This window comes from Aedes albopictus, chromosome 1 (assembly GCF_035046485.1).
Source record: "Aedes albopictus strain Foshan chromosome 1, AalbF5, whole genome shotgun sequence".
Lineage (NCBI taxonomy): Eukaryota > Metazoa > Arthropoda > Insecta > Diptera > Culicidae > Aedes > Aedes albopictus.
The window spans coordinates 327,084,283-327,109,920 of NC_085136.1; the positions used below are offsets into that span (position 1 = coordinate 327,084,283).

Genomic DNA, 25,638 nt, shown 5'->3' on the forward strand with positions numbered 1-25,638 from the left:
GTCAGTCGAGAAAAAAAATTAGAAAAATGAGTATACAAAGTGGCTTATCTGGGCAAGGTCTACACACCAAGAAAGTTTCGTTGTAATCTGAGAGGGTCCTGCCAACATTTGTTCGAGTTGGCGCGAAATCCGTCATTTATTACAATATTGCCCAAGCCTTCGCGACCCACCAAATATCAACCCACGACCCACCAGTGGGTCGCGATTTATAGTTTGAGAAACGCTGTCTTACAATCATTTCAATTCCATAATTACGAGTTATCTTTTATTTAGCCACTGAAAATGAAGCAACCAAACTTGCTACCACGATCAACAAACTCCAACCAAGCGTAGCGCTACCTCTGTTGCACCTATGTGTATTGCACGATTGGCAGTTCAACACTCCGAAATTCGCTGGACTAGCTTCCAGGCGGCACAAACTTTCGGTCGTTTCGAACATGCATCCCTTGATACGAATCGATGGTTCGTTCTCTCCTGAAAAAAAAAAAACAAGACACACGTAATTGATTAATTTAATTCAGATAACACAACTCAACGGCTTCCCAGCTTGCCGAGTGAATCTAAACGATGCGCACTGGTATTTTCCATTCCGTAGCACCGCCTCCTGCAGGTTTGGATAGAATAGGCTAGACAACCTTTCGTACATTGCCTGCGAGTGTGCATCGGTGCACCGGGCCACAAAGTTATGGCCCTGGCCAAGGCAGCTGTCGACATCGGAACACTCGTAGCACTCCAGGGCGGTGGCTTAAAATGGAATTTCATGATCAGTTTGCATTCTTACCCAGCTGCTTATGCACGACATATGTAGTTGCGTTGGATGAAGAGTGTTACCAATTCCCAAACTAGCTGATACCATGAATCGTTATCTTTCAATTTAAAGGTAAAATTTTCGGGAGATACGTTTTTGGGGTGCTTGAACACATTATCTACTATTATAGAAACTTTATTTCTCTTAAAATTTCAGTTTCTTTCTTTCAGCTACGGTTCATTTGAATCTATGTCTTGCACAAAAATGTTTACAATTCATGTTTCAACTAAACATTACCACTTTGTATGAGAAATATCTTGATAAATTTTATTTTTAGAAGGATTATATATTATTGTCCCACAATTACTAATACTTTTTTCTGACTATTTTCAAAGAGTTGAACAATTTAAATATAATAAAAAAAACTATCCTGTAGAAAATTACCTGTTCTGAAAAATACCACCGTCAAAAACAAACCGACAAATTTGATTGCCAACATGTTTCGTGTTTTCACGTTAAGACTCGACAGGGAACTGACCTACTCGCGCCCAAGCGAATCACTCACTTGGCCCACCACGTGTCAGTGCTAGTGAAACAAACAACAACCAGCTTTGTTTAATCTATTAATAGTGACACCTCACACACCCCACCCCATGTGGGTGCACTGCGTGCTAAAAAAAAAAAAACGCAGAATTTTCCGTTAAGGTGAGGAAACGTTTTGGAGATAGTGTCGGCATAACGTGCATTTTCAAGCGACCGCGACGGTGTGTCCCTATAATCCCGATCAGAAGAAAACACCAGAATCATACAAAGTTGAGTTGTTAATACATACCTCAATCTTTTATAAACTTGTTAGTAATGGGAGGCAAAATAATAAAAAAAATAAATACCAAATGAATGATAAACTTGTTATCCGTTTATTATGTTTTTATTCTGATTTCATTTAGTTTCATTTATTTTACTTTTTTTTAACATTGCTTGTCTTCATTACGTTTAATTTTATTTTAATTTTTTTCATTCCTTTTATTTCATTTTATTGTGTTTTATTTTATTTATTTTTATTTTTTAATTTTATTTTATTTTACTTTTATTTATTTTACTTTATTTTGTTTTATTTTATTTTCCATCACTGGGAATGAAAATCATGAGATTTTCATCTTTTCCATCTTCAAGGGATTACCTCAAGGTCGACATTCAGGCACATTGAATGTCATTTGTTGAAGAGATAAGTAAATTATTACACATATGTTCATATTACTGCAATTAACCCTAACTTCCTCTTGTTCCAAGAATTCCGCCTGGATCAAGTTGGCAGAACGCTGCCCAGTTCTAAAACCTCTTTCTGTGCCAATGGGCAGGGAATAACATACTTGTAATTCGTTTGTGATTGAGCAAATGTAGCTGAGCAATTACAAGTGAATTATAGAAGATGTTCTGGTTTAAGGTTATATTATTTTATGGTTGCGTAGTATTCACTTCTGATCGGGATGCATCTATAGTTGACTCAAATAGTGGAGCCCTAACTTTTGGTATGCAATGATAAACTGTAAACATATTAGATACCGTACCCACGTCAGTAATGTGTAGCTAGTGTTATCAAAAATCGACGCATTGTGGATTAGTCATCCAGACCAAACTGCTTCTTTTTCTTTTTTCTTTATGTCGTCAATCACATATGTAGACCGTGTTGTTACATTTTATCGTAAGAACTAGTTTACTTATATTTATATTACATTGGAATAATGCATTCTTCAATATGCAACACTTCGTTAACGTAATGATCGAAAGTATTCCATAAGTCTTGTCTTGGAAAATGTGAAATCAACGTGTTCACTGTTTTTATTATGAAGTGGTAGACGCTCGAAATTTTTGAATCATACACTACTGTCAAGAAGATATTCCAGCTTCTTTAGCTTCTGCTTGGCGTAATGTCCCTAAAACGGGCGGAGTCTGCTTCTCAGCTTGCGTGATCTATGACCTTTTCCTCAGTTACTAAATGGGAACTCTCCTGGATCGATTTCAGACCCACCCAGCATGTACTTGCTGAATAGCAGCTCGTTTACTGCTTGGGCCACATGGACTCTAGAAGAAATTTCAGCTCATGTGTTTATATGTAACGATGTCAAGCGGTTGACATTGATATCTCATACCAGATCCAGTGTTTTTGATTATCGGATGAAACTACCGATCTCAGAGATAAGACATGAGTAGTTGGTTGACCTACTAGTCATTTAATAGATTTTTTTTTGGAAAGAACCCAATGCCCAACTAACATTTATTGTGAATGTAAACGTCAACAAAGCGTCCTCAATACGGCTTGATGCTGAGTTACTGTGTTGTACATATGGACGGAAGCTTCTATGCAAGCCCTATACCAATGAATCTGGCGAACTTAATCAGCTTGTATATGCTGTGCGATCAGCTTCTATGCCACCTAGTCATAGCTCTTTTCTCGGCTCCTATGTAACCACTAACTGAATAACATCTTGAGAAGGCGCTTTTTCAGCCTTTTCGCAGTTGTTAAATAATAGTTTTGCGGCATCCCCAAATTGAACGATTAAATATAATTAGGTTATGGATACCGTGACGCAATACATGTGGAACTGGAATTATCACTTTTAAAATTGAATAATGAAAGTACTTGCCGCTACTTGGAATCGAACTCCCGATCTCCGTATCCACTGGTCCCGATGATGTCCTCGCTGCCATACTGCTATATATAAATAACATAGAAAATAGCCCGTTTTGTTTTACTCCAGACAAGGCTTCATAATTGTGCCACAAGAAACCTTACCCAACTTCATCTTGCTGCAAAAGCTTGTGAAACGTCAAACGCTATAATGTTTACATTGAACAAGCTGCGTGGTTGCGCCAACAGATTCTTCTTCACAGCTTCTAGCTGAAAGAGTGTTCTTTAAACGGCTACGAAGCGCTGCTGTTTTGTGTTTTGGCAACATTACAAAACGTACTGTATAAAAGCAGCTGTTGTAGTGGCTGGGACTCTTACTCGATTTGCACATCTTCCGGCAAATCTTCCGGCATTGAATTAAAGTGCAATAAAAGCAACCCAAATAATTGCACAGCACAGACATGGATAGCTGTAAAGAATTTGTGTAGTAGCTATATATCCCGCTTAAAGTTTGTTTTGACAATAATGTTTACATCCGACAAGCCGTGTTGGTAAACCAACAGTTTCTTTATTACAGCTTCTAGCCGTAATGAAATCGCATAACGGCCTTTAAAGCGCTGCTGGTTTGGGGGTTTGTAAGTATAACGAATTGTACTGTATAGTAGCAGCTGTTTTGTTAGTGGGGACTCCTATTCGATGTATTCAAGTTTTCACATCTTCCGGGAAATCTCCCGGAGTTGGAATAGAGTGGAGTAAAGGCAACCCAGTGACAAGCGAGGGATTTCTGAAAACCGAGTTTGGTAGCTGTATGGTGCTTGTTTTGCAGTCGTGTATTAGCTTATGATTTATATTTGACTAGCTTTCCTTTTATTCAACGTTGACTGCTTTTACTCGATGGTTACACAACAGAAAGCAAATGACTGAAGCTTATAGCGCTGAAAATGTTAGTTGGGTGGTTAATGGTACAATACGAAACGTAAATAATGACTTGAAAGAGGATCGAATTTTGCAACATTTGATTTTAGTAATCTTTCATGATAACTAGTAATATAGATGAACCAGCCTGGGGCTGAAAATCTTCATAAAAAAAAGGAATAATAATAATGATTACTAGTAATACGTCTGTAGTTGAGAACAACAGCGTTGTGAAATTATTTTTGCTTTTTTTTTTTTTTCAAATTCTCAACCGCTAAACCTAATTTACAGCTCTTTTGTCCACTAGGGCATTACGTGAGCGATTCCAAACTAATTTTGATCCTGGCAATACCTAAGACCAGTGCTGTAAATGTCATTTCGACATATGTAAATTCAACCAGCTGATTCAGCCGCACAAGTTCTTCATATATCATATTCTCAGGTTGAGCTTGGATGTGGTTGAATTTGGATATGTCGAAATGTCATTTCCAGCACTGCCTAAGACAAATTTAATTTGATGCGAAATCATTTATGTCTATTCTGCATATTTCTACTACAGACTAATTAGAGCAGAATAGTCAATTTGGGCTGCAAAACGGTGAGTCGGAAAGGAGAGCGTCCAACATAGCTCTGGTCCTCACAAGTTCCTACCTCATGCTTCCATGGGTCAAGCGATGACAAAGACTGGGTGTCTACTCATAACTCAAATTAAAATTCCCTGAGTTTTCCAGGTTTTTCCAGATGAAATTTTGAAAGTTTATAATTAAAAAAAAAATAACCCATATTTTCTTAAAATTATGAAGGGTGAGTTAGGTTACCATCGGCAGGTTTGTTCTCTTCGTCATGAGGGTTTTTTTTTTCCTCCCAACCTCCCCAGCAGAGAAAACCGATTGGAAAAACTCTGCTACACCTTGATGCCTCGATCCCCCTGGTACCACTGATATGCGACTGCTTCAGGGGGGGCAATGCGCTCATGCGCTCTTCTGCTACTGTGCTCATGCACTTTTTGTCGCTCCTAATCTGTACTCATACACGTCTCGTATTTTGCTTACTCCGGTTGGTGTTGGCTCGCCATTAAGCGGGCAACATGCTTAGTTTCAAATTTGTTATTCTACACGTTCTAATGTTAGTACCTAACATATCGCCATTCAGCGACACATAGGTACAACATACACACAATTTGTTATTCTAATACCACGCAAGGCATTCGGATCCTACTAACTTGCTCCGAACGGTGTCCTCCCCGTGCCGCCGTTGTGCCATTTAGCACTCCAGCTTTTCGCGCACGACTCGTGTAGTCCCCGACGGTGGATCTACCCTACGCCGACAAAGAGTTCCCCGGCAGTGGAACATCTTCCGAAACCGTTTCTTCCCAGACAGGTGCCGAGGTCTCTCCTGCGATTCCGGTTGGAGACTGGCTTCCGGTTCACAGGCGCCCCGACGACCAAATTCCGGTGCTTCTTCGCGATAGACTCGGTCTAGTCCCCGGCGGTGGACCTAGCCTACTCCGACGGAGAAAAACCCCGGCGGTGGAAGTTCTCCCGATACCGATGTTTCTATCCCGACCAGTAAGGTGCCGAAGTCGGTCCGGCGATTCCGGTTGGTGGTGGACTTCCGGTTCACCGGCGCTCCGACGACCAAAAACCGGTGCCACGTTACGGACGACTCAGTCATGTCCCCGGCGGTGGATCATGCCTACCCGGATCGCGTTCCGCCGCTCTCTGGTCTTCGCGCCACTTCCTCTGCAGCGCGGACAGCACCATCGTTACTGCTCTGTCGACAGCGTTCCACGTGTTTTCATCGCGACACATCTCTTCGACAATGTTGTCGACTGTCACTCCGCGCAGCAAGACGCGAATTTCTTCGAACCTGGGGCATTCGAAAACGACATGTTCCGGTGTCTCCTCCACGTTAACACACTCCGGGCAAAAGGGCGAAAGAGCGTGCCCAAACCGGTGCAGGTACTTCCTGAAGCAGCCATGGCCGGACAGGAACTGCGTCAGATGGAAGTTCACCTCCCCATGCTTCCTATTCACCCACGCTGACACGCTAGGGATAAGTTGGTGAGTCCACCTGCCATTCGCCGAATTGTCCCACTCTTGCTGACACTTAGCCAACGAGTTCGCTCTGACGATATCTCTTACGCTCCTGGTACTTCTGCGTTGGTAGCATTCCACGTCTTCGGCGATGGTGATGCAAATGGGCATCATTCCCGCGATAACACATACTGCCTCCGTCGAAATGGTTCTGTACGCGCTGGCGACCCGAGTGGCCATGAGTCGGAATGCGCTGTCTAGCGCTCTTCTATTCCGCTTCGTACTCAGTGCTTCAGCCCATGCTGGGGCACCTTACCTGAGTATTGAGCCTGCTACACTTGCCAGAAGACGCCTCTTACTACTTCGTGGTCCCCCGACGTTCGGCATTATCGTCGCTATAGCATTGACAGCCTTCGCCGCCTTTCCGCAGGCGTAGTCGACGTGCTCCTTGAAGTTAAGTCGATCATCGACCATCACTCCTAGATGCTTCAAAGCTCGTTTCGATGTGATTACGTGCTCTCCGACTACGATCTCCATCGTTTGGGCTGCTTTACAGTTGCTGACCAGAAGCACCTCCGTTTTGTGATGGGCAATCTGTAGCTTGACCCCAGTCATCCATCTTTCAACAGTGGTCATTGAATCCGTCGCCAGCATTTCAACTTCTTCAAGAGTCTCTCCCATTACCGTCAACACGACGTCGTCTGCGAAGCCCACAATGACGACTCCTTTGGGAAGTTTTAACGACAGTACGCCGTTGTACATGGCATTCCAGAGCGTTGGGCCTAGTATAGACCCTTGTGGAACACCTGCCGTTACTTCTATAGACCTCTGCCCTTCGTTGGTCTCGTACACCAGTACCCTGTTCTGGAAGTAGCTCCGTAAAATCTGGCACAGATAATCGGGAACCCGCATACTGTGTAGCGCTACGGCGATAGCCTCCCAGCTGGCACTGTTAAACGCATTTTTGACGTCTATCGTTACCACGGCGCAGAATCGGTCACCTCTCCGTTTTTTCTTGGACGCCTTCTGGGCATTCTCGATGACTACCCGAATCGCATCCACCGTCGATTTTCCCTTACGGAATCCGAATTGCATCGCTGACAGTCCCCTCTCACTTTCGGCGTATTCTGTCAACCTGATAAGGATGACCTTCTCTAACAGTTTTCCTAGGGTATCCAGCAGGCAGATCGGTCTATACGATCCTGGGTCCCCCGGCGGCTTTCCTGGTTTCGGTAGAAGCACCAACTTTTGAACCTTCCAACCGTCTGGGAAGTAGCCTTCATCCAGGCATTTTTGGAGCACCATCCTGATCATGTCCGGAAACGCCAATATCGCCGTTCTAACTGCTACGTTCGGGATCCCATCCGGACCGGGAGCTTTCCCGATCTTGAGCCCCTTCGCAATTACCAGCAACTCTGCATTGGATATCCGAGCACCTTCGTTGGGTTCTTCTGCATTCTCTGCGTATGGTGTGGGCGGCCAAAACGTTGGGCCATGGTGCGGAAAAAGACCTTCCACGATCCTCCTTAGTTTGTCCGGGCACATTTCCACGGTTACTGCTGGACCTTTGAGCTTCGATACCACGATTTGGTACGCGTTGCCCCAGGGGTTGGCGTCGGCTTCTCGACACAACTCTTTGTAGCAGTTCGACTTACTCAGCCTTATCTCGCGTTTAAGAGCGGCTCGAGCTCCCCGAAAAACGGTTCGCCTTGCTTCTCTCTCAGATTCATTTCTGGCCCTCTGGAAGCGTCTCCTAGCACGGAGGCAAGCAGCACGGAGGGTACTGATCGTCGCGTTCCACCAATACGCTGGCCGTCTTCTGTTTCTGGGCTCTATCTTCCTCGGCATTGCTATGTCGCATGCCGTAACAATCGCTTCCGTTAGTTCACCTGCATCAAGGGTTGCACCGCCGTATGGCCGCAGCGCCTCGACAAAGACTTCCTTGTCGAAGTCTTTTGTCTTCCACCTTCGTTCGCATGTTCGCGTTCTCCTCATCGAAGTAGAGGCTCGCCGGCCAATGCTGTAGAGGATCGCCTGGTGATCACTGTTGGAATATTCCTCGCTGACTCTCCAGTTCATGTCTTCCGTAAGCGACGGACTACAGAACGTAACATCGATGATGGATTCACGGCCGTCTCTGCGGAATGTGCTGGCCATACCATCGTTGCAAAGCCTCACATCCAGCTTCGCCAGGGCTTCCAGTAGGCTGTACCCCCTAGCATTGGTGAGCCTACTACCCCATTCCACGGCCCAGGCGTTGAAATCTCCTCCGATGACTACCGGCTTCCGCCCGACCAGCGTGTCCGTGAGTGCATCCAACATCCTGTTGTACTCTTCATCTGACCACCTTGGAGGTGCATAGCAACTGCAAACGAAGACTCCATTAATTTTGGCAACCACAAAGCCTTCGTATGATCACTTCTTGAATGGGGAATCTACCCATCACCTGTATGGCCGCTATCTGGGATCTGTCCGTCACCCAATTGCTGTTCTCAGGGGGCACCCGATACGGCTCTGCGATGATTGCAACATCGCACTTAGTCTCTGTAGTCGACTGCCACAACAGTTGCTGTGCGACGTCGCAGTGATTGAGGTTGATTTGGGTTATCTCAATCATTGTTGACCTGCCATCGCCTTTTTATAGGCCGGGCACTTAAAGCCTCCCGTCTTATGGTCGTTTCCGTCCTCCGGCTTACACAGCATGCACTTGGGTTGGCTCGTGCAGTCCCGAGCAACGTGGCCGTTTCCACCGCAACTCCAGCATCGTCCGGACCTGTCGGGGCCCTTGCAATTTCTCGCCTGATGACCAAACTCCATGCATTTAAAGCATCGCTCCATTTGTTTGGTGGCTCGGGGAGCCAGTCGCAACGAGCACTCCGCCCATCGAATTTTTACCTTGCCAGTTGCTACCAGCTTATTGGCAATATCCACAGGCAATCGGATTGCCGCCGCCTGAGTGCCTCCATACGACCTTATCCGAATCACCATCGGTCCTTCGACGTTGCACTGCTCCTTCAAAGATGATCTGAAAATCTTCTGTCGTGATCTCGTCCAGATCCTTGACTTCAACCACCGCCTCCTGTGATAAGGCTCTCACATTGGCCTCGTTCTCCAGGGATTTGGCAACGAGCTCCCTGAACGCCGAGCTCTTAACCGTCGGATCCTTCTTGAGCTCGAACAGCATCTCTCCTTTTTGGGTGCGTCTGGTCTTCACTACGTTTTCGCCCAACACCTTCAACTCCGGGTCCTCCTGCAGTTTCCTAAGCAGAGCAGCGTACGTCGTCTTGTCCTTCGCCTCGACGATCCAGGGCCGGATTTAAGGGGGGGCCAGGGGGGCCATGGCCCCGGGCCCCCACATTTCAGGGGCCCCCACAAAATGTAACTTCAAATGGGAACCGAAAAAAAGTAGTGCTAGAAACATCTTGAATTATTTTTTGTAATATTTCCAATCATCGTATAAACAATCTTAAAAAAGTTCCTGAAAGCTTGAAATCTGAAGAATTGTATGATATGCTCAGCCTAAAATCGACAAAATGGTCACTACACCCCTTTGATTCCGGGCCCCTCAATTAGAAAGAAGCAAATATCTGCCTTTTAATAAAATTTCAAACTTTTCCAGAAAGTTGTTAAGATTTTTAATGTTTGAAATTATCGCTCTTGTGAATTGCACAAGTTATATTAACGAAAATACATGAGAAAATCTTCACCTGAATTCTGGATGAAATCTTAAACGCTATGGAATAGAGAGTCGAAAAGTTTCTGCTGAAAATTCGTGCTTATTTCTGTCGAAAATAATTGATGTAATTTTTAAAAATTTCCTACATAGTTCTTTGAAAATTTACAAGTGTTTCTATCAGAATAAAGAAAAATTTTTAGAATTGTAGAGTTTGATTTCGCTTATCAAACTTATAAATTATTCAAATCGAACCCCAGAATTGTTGAAATATTTCTTTGTAGGAACAAGCAAGAATTTAGGAGGAGATCTGATCCAATTTCCTTCAATATGATTAAATCCATGACAAATTTTTCTTCCTGGCTAGAATGTGTAATTTAAGGCGAACTCTTAGCAAATCCATAGGTTCCTGATGAAAATTGCAGTAAATATTTGTGGAGAAATTATTGGAATATCCTGAAATGTTTAAAGTTTTCCAAACAATTTTTGTTTGAATTGGCTAAAACTTCGACCGCCAAAGATTATTATGAAATTTCACTTATAATTCTATTCAAAGTAAAACACACATTCCATCAGGAACTCATTATGGGTTTCCGTTGAAATTTCTTCAGCAGCTTTTAGTAGAATTTTCGCTAAAAATACCACTATGGATTTTTTGTCTCTTAAATTTCACAAGGAGTTCTTAACAATTATTCTGCGCGTTCACCAGAAACTCCTCTCGAAGTCGCGTTAGGAATAATAATGCTTAAGTTCCAAAACAGAAAACTTATAATTGGTCAGCAATGATTCCGCAAGAAATTCTCTTTGGAGGTTTTGCAATAACGGCCCCAAAGATAGCGCTATAAATTTTATCTGAAATGTATCGAAAATGTCTCCTATAAAATCTATTTTTAAATTTCTTAAAGGACTTTCTCATGAATTTCGACTTGATCAATGGAATCTAATACTATGAACACTCTCGGATAAAGCGTTATTTACTTGATAAAATTTCTTTTACAATCGTCTTCAGACTAGATTTTCATATCTGGATCTCTGTTATGCTTAAGTGGATGCCTTTTTTCTAGTTACGCTTGTTAAGCTAGATTAAGGCGGATACAAATTTCATTTTGACATTTTGTTCCCCCTTCCCCTTCGACAATTTTTGGCAGTATATTACATTTTTCGAGGGCAATTAGAAAAATATTTATCAAAATATTGAATCCTGCCAAAAATTCTTTAACAAATCCGATGAGTTTTAAATATTGTTCAAATTAAATTTATTATTTTTACCCCCCCCCCCCCCCCCCCCACTCAACAAGCCAAACAGTGGTGGGACAAAAAGTGAAATAAACATTTGTATCGACCTAATTTCTTCAATAACAACCCTAGGTTTTGGAAGAATTTTTCATATTTTCTGATTTTTTCTACAATGAAAAAAAAAATATCCTCTAAATAGAGGGCCCCCACAACACCTTGGCCCCGGGCCCCCACATTTGTAAATCCGGCCCTAACGATCAATGCATCGCCCTTCTTCTCCCTAGGAGGCCGGTGGGTTTCTTTCTTCTTCTGTTCCTTCTTCTTTTCTTCCTTCTTCTTATCTTCTTTCTCCTTTCGCTTTTTCTTCTTCTTCGCCTGCTGGTTCTCCACAGTGCGCCATCCATCATCACTCCGATTGCTGGCACGCTCCCGTTCACTTCTCTGTTTCTTCGGGACTTCCTCTTCTCCTGGCGTGTCCCTGCCTCGTTTCTCTGAGCGAGTACTCCGGTGGCTCTTCGGCGTCTCCATGCTTTCAGCCGTAGGTCTATCCGTGGCTTCCGCCAGAGACTTCTCGGCTGTTTCCACTCTCAGCTTGAGCGCTTTCTGATCGCGTTCCGCAACTGTAACGGCGGACTTGATGCTCGTCACTAGTTGCTTGATCTTCAGGTAAACGTTGTGCTTGTCTTTGACAAACTCGTACAACTCGTTCACCCTTCTCCTCACTTCGAACATGCTCGACTCTTGAGCTGTGCCGCTGTTCGAGTTCGGTGTAAGCACTTGCTGATTCAGGAATGCTAGCTCCCGTTGGCTTCCTTGAGGCTCGCTCCGTATTGCGCTACTACTCGTTCTCGCAGCAGTTTCCAGCGGCGTCACTGGTGATCGCTGCATCATTCCACTTCTTCTGAACGCGTCCGCGTTCTCTCCAACTACTTCGGTATAATTTGATGTCTCCATTCTATTGGGTCCCCCCTCCGAGCCGCTATCTCCACCTGCTGTACGTAGTCGCTTTCGTGATCTCTTGGTTGTCTATGAATCAGGGAGGCCAAGCGAGGGTTGAACACGTACCTTCATGGGGTCCGTGTCCAGAGCCAGATCAGCGCAAGTCGGGAGTGTTACATCCGAGCCTAGTACCCATCAAAAATGATGGACAGATGAAGAACGTATCCGGAGGCCTGCCAAGGTTTTACCGGGACGGAGGCAGACGCACCATTAGCCCGCTCGCCGTTTCAAGAAGGTGTCACCCTTCCTTACTCAGGGAGCAGAATGGCACGAATGTCAGCCCATCGTCGTCATCCTATCCGTAATCCGTAGTCCGTTGTCGTTTGCGTTGACCAGTATGCCATAATCAGGATGTTACTGGCATCGATCCTGATGTGCCGGTTGGCACTCCGAGTATTTGGGCTAAGGCACTTTGGAAGCGGTACCAGGTCGCTTGTACAGAGTTGCTTGCGGATGTGTGGCTTTTTATGGAGATCCAACAGAGCCCACTGTTGAAACCCCGCCACATCCTAGGCATCCTCTGCTTGAGCTATCTGGAAACCAGAAGCTCGGTCACTCCCCGAAGGAAGAGCCAAAGGTGGTAATCCACACGGATGTGTGAACGGTTTTCGCTTAGGATGAATTCCCAAGCTGCCACCCGACTCGCAGAAGGGGGGGTTCGTCAAGCCCCTGGACTCCTGTCCCTGCTGCCCCTAAATGAGGGGTTTATGTCGGCCAAAGTGCCTGAAACTTGATCATATTCAGTTTGGTTGGAAAGGATTTGATGCCAACTCTGAGTTCATCAGGTTTCAAAAAACCCCCCGTGACGAAGAGAACAAAACTGCCGAAAATAAGTTCCCCCACTCTTCAAAATTTCAAGATTTCTGAGCGTGGTTCCTGGAATTTCTTCCAAAGTTTCTTCCTGGATTCCCGCATGATTTTTTCACGAGATATCTGTTAGAGTGCGTCCCGATATTTCTTGCAAAGGTTTCCCGATATAGGTACTTCCAGAGATTCTCGCTGGATTTCTCCTGAAGATCCATCCAAAACTAATCAAAGTTTCTTCAAGAATGTCATTGGTCGAGCCGGCTGTTCGGGCTCTAAAGAAGTTGATCATCAATATTAATTTCTATTCCCGATCAGCCTAGATAGCCGTGTAGTGGCGGTAGCAGTTCCCTCAACTGGCTAAGAATATCACTACGGATTGCCTAATCCGGTGGTAAAAGTCCACCAAACAAGCGACCCCTAATTCATGGTGTTAAGCGTACCGTGCCTAGGAATGAATGGTTAGGGGGGTCTTATAAATACTTAACCGTGAACGGAGCCTGTGGAGTACCAGGGCACCCTCCACAGTATGTTGCCCTTACTGTGTTAAACGGAGCAATGACGCAGTGGACCTTATTTGTCTCCGGGAAAATCGGCCACTTTTCTTACGTCTCAATTCCGAGGCTTAATAAAAGTGGGTAAATGAATTTTTTTTTTTATGACAGGAATTAAGTTCGTACAGGTAAACCTTCATCACGCAAAAGGTGCTTCTGCTGTGTTGAGTCGAAGGTTTAAAAAAGAAGAACTGGAAGTGGCGCTTATTCAAGAGCCATGGTCCAATAAACGAAAGATTCTTGGAGTTCTGACACAAAATAGTAAACTATTTTATGATGAGCAACAAGATTCACCCAGAACCGCTGTCTTAGTACGCAAAACGTTAAAATGCTATCCTATTACAGAGTTTATCGGAAAGGACATTGTTGCAATCATGGTAGAGGTACCAACCACTAGGGGTAAAACTGAGATCGCTGTGGCTTCAGCTTACTTTCCTGGTGATGTTCCTGAGGCACCTCCTCCTGAGATCGCATCATTTGTCCAATTCTGTAAAGAAAACAACAAATCGTTTATCATTGGCTGTGACGCCAATGCACATCACACGGTTTGGGGTAGTACGGATATTAACAGTCGAGGTGAGTCACTATTAGAGTATCTGTCTTCGAACAATATAGACATTTGCAATAATGGTGATAAACCTACTTTCTCAAATGTAATCAGACAAGAGGTCTTGGATCTAACACTGTGCAATGCTGCAATCTTTGACAAGATCACAAACTGGCACGTGTCAGATGAGATTTCTCTATCTTGTAACCGTTCAAAGCCTCACACGAGGTTTTAACAAACAAGATGGCTTTAGCGCCACTCTCGCTAGGCGAGAGACCACCTGTCTTTTCTGAAATTTGCCCGACTGTTTCTGAGACTATTCCCTCAGGGGACTCGTGAACGGCTATACTGGTAACGGAAAATGCCAACGTAACGAACCTGTAGGTACGCCAAACTCCAGAACCCTTTCTTGAACCCGTTTAGACCCGAACTTAAGCTCACTCAAATCAAACGCACGCAACTGAAGAACAGAAGCCTGAAAGGTCAATCTACCAAAAACGGAAACGGAAACGGAATAAAGATACACGTATGAATTCTCTAGGGAAAATGCCCAAAACGGAATCAACTGACTATCAGAACTTCTAGCTCAAAAATTACATTTATTCAAGAAAGTACTAGGCTTATTCGGGTTGAACTTTAACGGAAATGTCTATAACGGGGAGCTAAACACTATGGGAAACAAATCATGGCCATGAACAGAGTTTCCACGTACCTGCGCAGGTTTTTGAAGCGGTGCGGTGTCTCGAAGTTCTCCGACGATGTCCTTGCCCCGGAGTTCCCGGCCGATGCCGGCGAAGACGGCTCGCTCTGACGATCTCGTTTCGACGTCCTCGGTAGCGATGGCGACTGTTGGCTTAGCCGCTTTAGCTGCTGCAATGGCGCGCAGCGATGCACGTTGAGCTCGGGTAGGATGGCCGAAGTACGGTGCGGAGGAAGTGGTGGCTGGACGGAAGGCTTCCGCTTGGTTTCCTTCGAGAGCTTTGCACGGACGAGGGTTCGTGCTTCCCGGGTTGATCCTCCTAAGGTCAATAGAGACGCGACAGAGCCCAGCGACCCGGCTTCGTGTACTTAGATTCCTGCTAGGCCGAGCGGGGAATGCCACGTCTTCTACTTTCCGAATTCGGATCTGATCCGACGTACGCTGATTGGCGACGTACGAGGGACCGAGCTCTCGGACTCTCTCCACCGGGGTTTTTGACGTGTGGTGGAGTCGACGACGGCTTTTGGCGACCGTCGGAGTTGTTTCGTTCGACTTTGACGACGAACCTCACTTCTCTCCGTTTAACTGCCTCGAAAGGCGGGCCTTAGCGGACACCCGAGCTCTATTCCGTCCTTCCTGGACGAGGTTGGCGCCTGAAGACGCCACGGAACCCCAAAATCGACTCCGCTTGTCGAGTTCTGACACTTGCACCAGCCCGTACAATAAAAAGCGCCTAAGCGCTGGAGAAAGTCCAACGCGAATAAGACATTTAAAATTAACTATCATGAAAAACACCAATTACACTAATCAATTACCTTTTTTATGTACTAAAACAAGTACGATATAGAACGATCGCGAACTCGGTCTCGCAGACCGGAAACACGTACTAATTAACTGCAGAGAATCAGAAAAAACGTTTAGGACACAACACAGAGAATTCACTATTTCACTAAATTACCTTCGGTACTTGTAACGAAGGGCACAATTGAACTTTGGAACGAATTAACTTTAAACTTTAACTTCCAAAAAGCGCGATCACTTCTATACACCAGCCTTGTAGCGAACGAAATGACCGAGCTTAAGTCATTTTGCTGTTAAGAAACTTACTCTAACAATCCCCCTATTCTTTTAGTAAATTGCGCCAACGAACTATTCGCATGGCGATTGGAATCAGTTGGCGCCTATCTAGGTTCGTCAAGATGGTGTAATTGAGATACATATTTTCAGGAGCCATTACTGTACTCACTACGTCGTTTATGGCATATGAGTTAGCCGAGACACAAACCAAAAGTCGACATACATAATTTATTGCTAACACAAATCAGTCACGAGCAAATTCAGGTTATATTCAGGGTTTATATTTAATTCAAAACATTTCTTAAAATATTCTAATAAACTAAAACTAAATTAAACGAATTCAAAAGCATTTTGCTTAAAAAAGAGAAAAACGTCAAAACCGCTTTTCTATCTACTCCATTCAATACAAGCAAATGCAATTCAACTTTTATTTTTCATTTTTATTTGTCAAGTGTGTGAATCAAAACCAACATTATTTTACTTAAAGAAGAGAAAAACGTCAAAACGTTACATCACACCACCCGGTTTTATGAAAATTTGATCAGAAAAACTGATCAAATTTTCATAACTCATAAAAAACTACATCTCTCCAATTTAGAGTAAAAACATTCCTTGCAGTTGAAACAAACTAAATTCAAAGCTTAAAAAAAAAATGGTCCATGTCTGTTAATAGAAAAAAGAGTTTGTGCGAAACTAATTTAACAATCAGCACAACGAACTTTGTTCGTCACCTTCACTAATTGTTACCGAAGCTGCAGTTGATTGACTCATCAAATATGATTTGACACCTTCGCAATCAGACTGCTTAACATAGAATCAACAGATTCATCAGAACCAACTGTCTGACCTAACCTCTGTTTCTTCTGAACCGAAACCGTATAAAACATAATCAAAAACAAATTAAACATAATTTGCGACGTATTACACAACCCTATTTTCATTTAACAGACACCGACTCATGCAGCATAACGTATCTGACAGGTTGCAAATTCATCGCAATGTCTACGCGCGACGTGCAAAAACATCGCACTGTCATCTGTCAACCGTCGGAACGAACGAAAAACGAAACGGAAGAACTGCAAGTCAGTTTTCACTCCAATCGAAAACGAACGTGACGCAGCGCGAGTGAAGTGGAACGAGAAAAAAAAAATTGGACGGAATTGCAATGAACGGGGGGAGTATTTGATACTCCTTATATTAACGTAAAGAGTTAATTGCTTTGTGTTTTCTTTCTTTTAGGTGGTCAGCGTGGGATTTTCAAGAAACACCGGCGAAGATCAACCGATTCCGTGACGACCGAAAAATATATTCTCCCACCATGCGGTCTGGTAGTAGGACTAATCCGCGAGTGTTATGGAATCCCCGACAAGCTTCCGGCCACCTGTCTGAGCTGCAACCAGTAGTGCATCGCGGCGAGACCCGTACCGGACGAAAATTCCACGACGTGTCTCCAGTGGACGGATGCAACAACTTCGTGGGATGCTGCTGTTTCGCGACGCGGATGGAGCGGTTAATTCGACGCGAGTGATTCCACCATGGAATGTACCCAGGTGGTGTGGGAGGCGGATGTCACGATGGACCATTCCGTGTTCCCACTCCCGCACCCGAGTTGGTACCGGACGCGGCGCGACAACGGACGCTGAGGACCGGACGGATTTCCCCTCTTGACGACCCGACCTCATGTGATGACCAAGTGGTTTCTGGTGAGTGATTTATTCCTTTTTAACTTTCTATCTATCCTACTTTTCTTACTAATGTAGTTATAACACTTATCTAGTCATTAAGTAGTTTTGTGAAAATTGTCCGGTTAGGCAAAAAACCTGTAAACTAATCCTAGTAGTAGTTCTTTTCGCTAACTTCCAAAAGTTTTGTGTTTTCTTTGAGAAACGATTGTTTATATTTTGTACATGTTCCTTCGGGACCATGTCATAGCCTATTTACCAAAAACCTCTAAAACTTCTTCAAGAAATTGGCATGAAATATGCCAAGTGGATGACCATTCAGGTCTTCCAACTCATAGCTATCACCTAATGTTTTGATCACTATTGCTGGGACGAATTTTGGCCCTAATTTGGCACAATAGCCTTTAGCTTTATCAGAAAGTAAAGTGTTACGTTTTAAGACTTTTTCTCCTACCTGATAAGTAGGAGCATTTCTATTGGACCTTAAATTATAATATTTGCTTTGCTTCTGGTAAGCATCCGCTAAATTCTTGCGGACCTGTTGGTATAGTTTTTCCCTATCACTATCGGTTAAATCTACGTTTTTATTGTTGAGAGTTGTGCCTCTCATTCTTTCATACTCCTGCCCATTAGAAATCTGGTTCCTTCCAAAGGTTAGGAAATATGGGGTATATTTCGTCGATTCGTGAACCGACGTGCGAATCGCATTGGCAATTTGTTGCAAATTATCGGACCAGTTCCGATGAGCTCCCTTTATTGTTGCTCTAATGGCGGTAGTAATCACCCTGTTTACCCTTTCGGTATTATTCACCTGTGGGTGATAAGACGGGGTCAGCCAGTGTTTGACTCCGTAGTGCTGCAATAGGTTCCCAAATTCCTTGGACGTGAATTGGGTACCGTTGTCCGTTAAGATAGTTTCGGGAACACCAAACAACAAAAATACTGCCTGCTCCAAAAACTGCACCAGGGTCGCTGCTGTTGCTTGGCGAAATGGCTGGATCAATACGAATTTTGTGAAGACATCTGTTAATACTAGCAGACAGGTGTTCCTAGATTTCCCTGACGGCGGGAACGGTCCAACGTAGTCCAGCGTAATAAGTTGCCACGGGTGGTCGCAAAACTTTTTCTGTGAACCCATGGGTGGCGTAGTGTTTATATTGGTTGCCTTTGACGTTTTGCAGGCCATGCACGACCGGCAATACTCCCTCGTTTCTGTGGCCATTCGAGGCCAATAAAATTTTTCCTTTAGCGAATTAAGTGTTTTATCATACCCAAGGTGTGCTGGTTCATGAATGGTACGAATTATCTGTTCCCGTTCCTGCATGGGTGGGTAGTATTTCCACTCAAAACGTCGATCCGTGAGCCTCTTCGTGTCGGCCATGTACTTGTATACACGATCTCCTTTAACCATAAACTGTTTGAAGTTGACAGGGTCTTGGATGATTTGGTTCTTCAATTTTGCGTAATCCTGGTCTACAGAGGTTATGCTTTCTATTCTGGATAGGCAATCGGCCAAGACATTGTCCTTTCCTTTTCGATATTGCAACGTGAAGTCGTATGATTGAAGCTTCAGTGCCCAACGCAACAATCTAGAATTTGCGTTGGCGGCAGAGAGAGAAAATAGCCATGTAATGCTTTTTGCATCGGTTATTACCGTAAACGTAGAGCCCTCTATGTAATGCCGGAAGTTCTCCACGGCAAGAAGAACTCCTAAGCATTCTCTCTCAGTAGCTGAATACTTGCGTTGCGTACTCGAGAGTTTTTTGCTAAAGTATCCTATAATCCGTTTTCCTTCGTCAAATTCCTGGATTAAAGCTGCGCCAACTGCCAGCTGTGAAGCGTCCGTTTCAATTATAAATGGTCGTGTGTAGTCTGGGTTTCCTAAAACTGGAGCGGAGGTAAGAACAGTTTTCAGCTGCGTAAGGGCCTCTTCAGCTGCTTCAGACCATTTGAACTTTTTGGATTTTTTTAGTAAATCAGTTATCGGTGCCGTTAGGTGGCTGTACCGTGGGATGAACTTTTGGTAAAATCCCATGAGTCCCATCAATCTCCGAACTTCCCTTACCGTTTTTGGTCTGGGATAGTTTAAAATCGGTTCCAGTTTGGAACTCTCGATGTTCAAACCCTTTTCAGTAAGCAAGTACCCCAAGTATCGTACTTGTTTCCGGCAAAACCTGCTTTTCTCTACTGAAATCGTCAATCCTGCCTTTTGAAGTCGAGTAGCGACTTCTTTCAGGAGCTGCAAGTGCTCTTCAAAAGTTTCACTTATAATTATAATATCATCAAGATATATAAAGACTTTTGGCTCGAGGTCAAAACCAATTGCCCTATTCATTAACCTTGTCATGGTAAATGGTGCGTTTTTGAGGCCAAACGGCACTACTTTGAACCTAAAGAGTCCTTTGGGGGTGCGAAACGCCGTGTAATTCCGTGAACTTTCTTTTAGTGGAATTTGAAAGTACGCATCTTTCAAATCCACCACGCTGAAGTATTTGGCCTTCTGGAGACGGTGGAAAATCTCCGACATATTTCGCATTGGGTATGCGTCTTTCTTTGTGATCGTGTTCACTCGTCTCGAGTCCAAACAAACTCTGATTTTCCCGTTTGCCTTCTTGACGGGAACTAACGGGTTGGAGAACTCTGTCACGCATTCCTCGATTACATCAAGCTCCTTCCATCGCTCTAGTTCTTGCTCGATCTTTCCCCATATTTGAGGTGAATACCGATACATCGGCATCTCTCTCATTTTTGCTCCTTCAATAACCTCGATTTCGTGCTCGATCAATGTTGTTTTGCCAAGTCGTCCTTGACTAGTGCAATCGAATCCGCTTAGAACCTCTTGTAGTTGAGCCCTTTGTTCCGAAGTCAGTTCATGTTCCGTCTCGATGTTGTCAATTGCCTCCTGAGGATTTTGAGGCAATTCTAAGGTCGGAATGTCTAGAGTCTCGTCCTCTTCTGGTTTAGATATCCACGTCTGGGGTCCTTCTTCGGATGGCTCCACTATCCGAACTGAAAACTGGATCGGCTCGGTTTCCGCTACTAATTCTTTTTCAACTTGAAGATAGTTTATTACCGTTTTCTCCTCCAAATCCGACGTCCATGTTAGCTCTAACTCCTCAATGCGGTTCCTAGACGATATCATCGGCCTTATTTGAAATGCCTTCCAGAAATTCATGCCCAGAATTAATGGTTTTCTAATTTCAGGCACTATCAATGTTGGTACGACCCTCGTTTCATTACCAAGTGTATAGGGAATGTTTACATACCCTAAACACGTATGCTCCGTGTCATCCGCTGTACAAATTTTTATATTGCTCTTAATTATTTTAAAGCCATGTGATTGTATAATGTTAAGAGCGCTCATCACGCTCAACCCCGCACCAGAGTCAAGAAGTGCAACGACTTCGGTCCCTAAAATTTCTACTTTTATGTGCGGACATGAGCTAGGATTGACCCTAACTTCTAGGACAGAATTCTCGAAATGTCCTAAATCATTTTGTCCGGGAATTCGTTCCGACAGCGAGGTGGATGGATTCCCCTTCATGCACCCCGCCTTTAGTTTGTCGAACGATTATTTTGCGGTCTCTGTTGGTTCAAAAACGAATGATCCCTATCACAATTCCTCGTTGTCTTCCCAGCATTTCCGCAAGCATAGCAAAAAATTTGCTTTGGCCCTCTGCATTCTCTGAAAATATGGCCGGTCTTTCGACAATTCCAGCATACTACAGACGAACTTTTGTTCGATTGACGTTGTTGTGAATTGTCAACGGTCACTAGAGGTTTCTGCTGCTGTACTTCCTGTTGTTGCTGTTTAGTAGTTGATGATTTCCGTTGATTTGGCTTTAACGTGTTAACCGGCACCTCATCTTCACTCGAATAGTCGCTTTCGACTTGAAGATGATGGAGATCGTTCCTGTTACCTTGGCTGGGCCTATAAAACCCAGGATCATTTGCATCGATCTTGTGATTCACCTCAATTAAATCCTCTAAATCGTCAATGTCTAAGACCGATAGCTTTGAGCGATAATGTGGGCGCATATTCTCCCATATCAACTCAAACAATGTCCTTGACGAAAAAGGTCGCTGCAAGCATTGATTCAGCTTCTCCACCTCTGTTACATAAGCTATGAACGTTTCGCCCTTTCTTTGCTTTAACTCCCGTATTTGCGCTCTGATTCCCCTGTCTCTGTTCGGATTTCCATACCTGAAACGTATTTCACTCTCGAACTTCTTCCAACTGGTTAGGTGCTCCTCCCTTGTAAACCACCAGTCGTATGCTTCCCCTTTCAATCTGCGGTGAATATTCATGAGCAGTTCCTCCTTGGATACCCCTTCATGACGGGATAATTTTTGAATCCTACTGAGAAAATCCTCAACCTGCATTGACCTACTGTCACCCGAGAAATTTAGGTCCCAATTTTCAACTCTCGACTTCCTGTAATGCCTTCTATTGTGCTCAGATTCGGTCGATGACAACGATCTTCTACGATTTCTTCGACAGCCTTTTAACCTGTCTCTTTTCTGATCATCTTCTGAGTCACTCTGTACATTTCTCCTACTCCTCTCCTTCGACCTCCTTTTCCTCGATCTTTCTACGCTGCTTTCTGAACTGTATCGCTTGTATCTACTTTCTCTTCTCCCACTAACACTTCTGCGGTTGTTTCTACCCTCTTTCTCTCTACTAACGCTTTGTCGTGATCTCCGGCTCTTAGTACTCTCCGGCGGCCGTCTGTCACCCTGTGTTCTCTCAAAATTACCTACTTTCTGAAACTCTCTAAGCGACTTTCGGTTCTTATAGCGCTCCGGCGACCGTCCATCACTACTTCCGCTCGAATCTCTACACCTCGAACGCGATTTGTGGCTCTTATAACTCTTCGGTGGCCCTTCATCGTCGTTCACTGTACCTTTATGTTTCCCTGATTCTGTTTCCTCTGACTGTCTCATATTCGATTTCGCCTCCTTGAATAACCTATCCTGTTTCCAACGTATAAACTCTTCCCATTCTGCTTCTAACTCTTTTTGCTTCTGTAACGCCCTTTCGTCTTCACTCTCTTTCTCATCTTCTTGATTCTTCTGACTTTTGTCATCTTTACCTGCAATTCCTATCTGACTCTTCTCCGGAACTATCAGATCCTTCCACGACTCCTCTGATTCCATGAATATCTTCTGTTCATGGGACTTCAAAATTTGCTCAATCTGTCTACAAATTTCGATCTGATGAATTTCCTCTTCCTCGCTTTCGACCACTGCACTATGCGCGCGAATCAAGTAATGCCTTAACCTTGAAATTAACACACGATCGAACTTTTTGTTTAGATCGGATACAATTAGTCTGACTTTATCCTCAATGTTCTCAACTTCCACTCTAAAATAGTGCTTCCCTTTGCAACCAGCTTTCGTTTTCTTCTCTTCCTTCATCAACCGACGCAAAAAACGCTGCTTGTCTTCTAAGGTCTCTCTTCGATCTACTACCTGTCCTCGAAGTTTCAAATCAAACTCGACCTCCTCGGCCAGCAGATGCTCTGCTTCCGGTAAAATGTATGGACCACTCATTTTGAAAGCAATCCTAATTCAAACAATCAAAAATTCAACTCTAATTCAACAAAATTCCAATTCAATCCAATCAAACTCACAAGATAGAAAAACAAGAAAAAAGCTAAACCTAACCTAAAAATTCAAATCACCACAAAAATCACTATTATCCTTAACCTAAAATATTCAATTCAATTTACTATAAAAAAATCAACTTAACCTAACAAATTCAATCAGATGCAACAAAAAGCTATAAAATTCAATGTCGACCGGAAAAAGCAATATTAAATTCAAATTCAAATTAAAAGCTGCAAAAATAAATTTCAAATTTAGTTATTCCAACTACTGAAAATTTTTACTAAAAACTCTTTTTTGACGTTGGGCGCCAAATGTAACCGTTCAAAGCCTCACACGAGGTTTTAACAAACAAGATGGCTTTAGCGCCACTCTCGCTAGGCGAGAGACCACCTGTCTTTTCTGAAATTTGCCCGACTGTTTCTGAGACTATTCCCTCAGGGGACTCGTGAACGGCTATACTGGTAACGGAAAATGCCAACGTAACGAACCTGTAGGTACGCCAAACTCCAGAACCCTTTCTTGAACCCGTTTAGACCCGAACTTAAGCTCACTCAAATCAAACGCACGCAACTGAAGAACAGAAGCCTGAAAGGTCAATCTACCAAAAACGGAAACGGAAACGGAATAAAGATACACGTATGAATTCTCTAGGGAAAATGCCCAAAACGGAATCAACTGACTATCAGAACTTCTAGCTCAAAAATTACATTTATTCAAGAAAGTACTAGGCTTATTCGGGTTGAACTTTAACGGAAATGTCTATAACGGGGAGCTAAACACTATGGGAAACAAATCATGGCCATGAACAGAGTTTCCACGTACCTGCGCAGGTTTTTGAAGCGGTGCGGTGTCTCGAAGTTCTCCGACGATGTCCTTGCCCCGGAGTTCCCGGCCGATGCCGGCGAAGACGGCTCGCTCTGACGATCTCGTTTCGACGTCCTCGGTAGCGATGGCGACTGTTGGCTTAGCCGCTTTAGCTGCTGCAATGGCGCGCAGCGATGCACGTTGAGCTCGGGTAGGATGGCCGAAGTACGGTGCGGAGGAAGTGGTGGCTGGACGGAAGGCTTCCGCTTGGTTTCCTTCGAGAGCTTTGCACGGACGAGGGTTCGTGCTTCCCGGGTTGATCCTCCTAAGGTCAATAGAGACGCGACAGAGCCCAGCGACCCGGCTTCGTGTACTTAGATTCCTGCTAGGCCGAGCGGGGAATGCCACGTCTTCTACTTTCCGAATTCGGATCTGATCCGACGTACGCTGATTGGCGACGTACGAGGGACCGAGCTCTCGGACTCTCTCCACCGGGGTTTTTGACGTGTGGTGGAGTCGACGACGGCTTTTGGCGACCGTCGGAGTTGTTTCGTTCGACTTTGACGACGAACCTCACTTCTCTCCGTTTAACTGCCTCGAAAGGCGGGCCTTAGCGGACACCCGAGCTCTATTCCGTCCTTCCTGGACGAGGTTGGCGCCTGAAGACGCCACGGAACCCCAAAATCGACTCCGCTTGTCGAGTTCTGACACTTGCACCAGCCCGTACAATAAAAAGCGCCTAAGCGCTGGAGAAAGTCCAACGCGAATAAGACATTTAAAATTAACTATCATGAAAAACACCAATTACACTAATCAATTACCTTTTTTATGTACTAAAACAAGTACGATATAGAACGATCGCGAACTCGGTCTCGCAGACCGGAAACACGTACTAATTAACTGCAGAGAATCAGAAAAAACGTTTAGGACACAACACAGAGAATTCACTATTTCACTAAATTACCTTCGGTACTTGTAACGAAGGGCACAATTGAACTTTGGAACGAATTAACTTTAAACTTTAACTTCCAAAAAGCGCGATCACTTCTATACACCAGCCTTGTAGCGAACGAAATGACCGAGCTTAAGTCATTTTGCTGTTAAGAAACTTACTCTAACAATCCCCCTATTCTTTTAGTAAATTGCGCCAACGAACTATTCGCATGGCGATTGGAATCAGTTGGCGCCTATCTAGGTTCGTCAAGATGGTGTAATTGAGATACATATTTTCAGGAGCCATTACTGTACTCACTACGTCGTTTATGGCATATGAGTTAGCCGAGACACAAACCAAAAGTCGACATACATAATTTATTGCTAACACAAATCAGTCACGAGCAAATTCAGGTTATATTCAGGGTTTATATTTAATTCAAAACATTTCTTAAAATATTCTAATAAACTAAAACTAAATTAAACGAATTCAAAAGCATTTTGCTTAAAAAAGAGAAAAACGTCAAAACCGCTTTTCTATCTACTCCATTCAATACAAGCAAATGCAATTCAACTTTTATTTTTCATTTTTATTTGTCAAGTGTGTGAATCAAAACCAACATTATTTTACTTAAAGAAGAGAAAAACGTCAAAACGTTACAATCTGATCATAAACACATAATTTTCAATT

At 43.8% G+C, this 25,638-nt stretch overlaps 1 pseudogene; it reads right to left on the bottom strand.

Moving 5' to 3' along the window:
- Nucleotides 1-251: 251 nt before the first annotated feature.
- On the bottom strand, nucleotides 252-1,313 carry LOC115264196 (uncharacterized; annotated as a pseudogene).
- Between the last annotated feature and the right edge of the window lie 24,325 nt (nucleotides 1,314-25,638).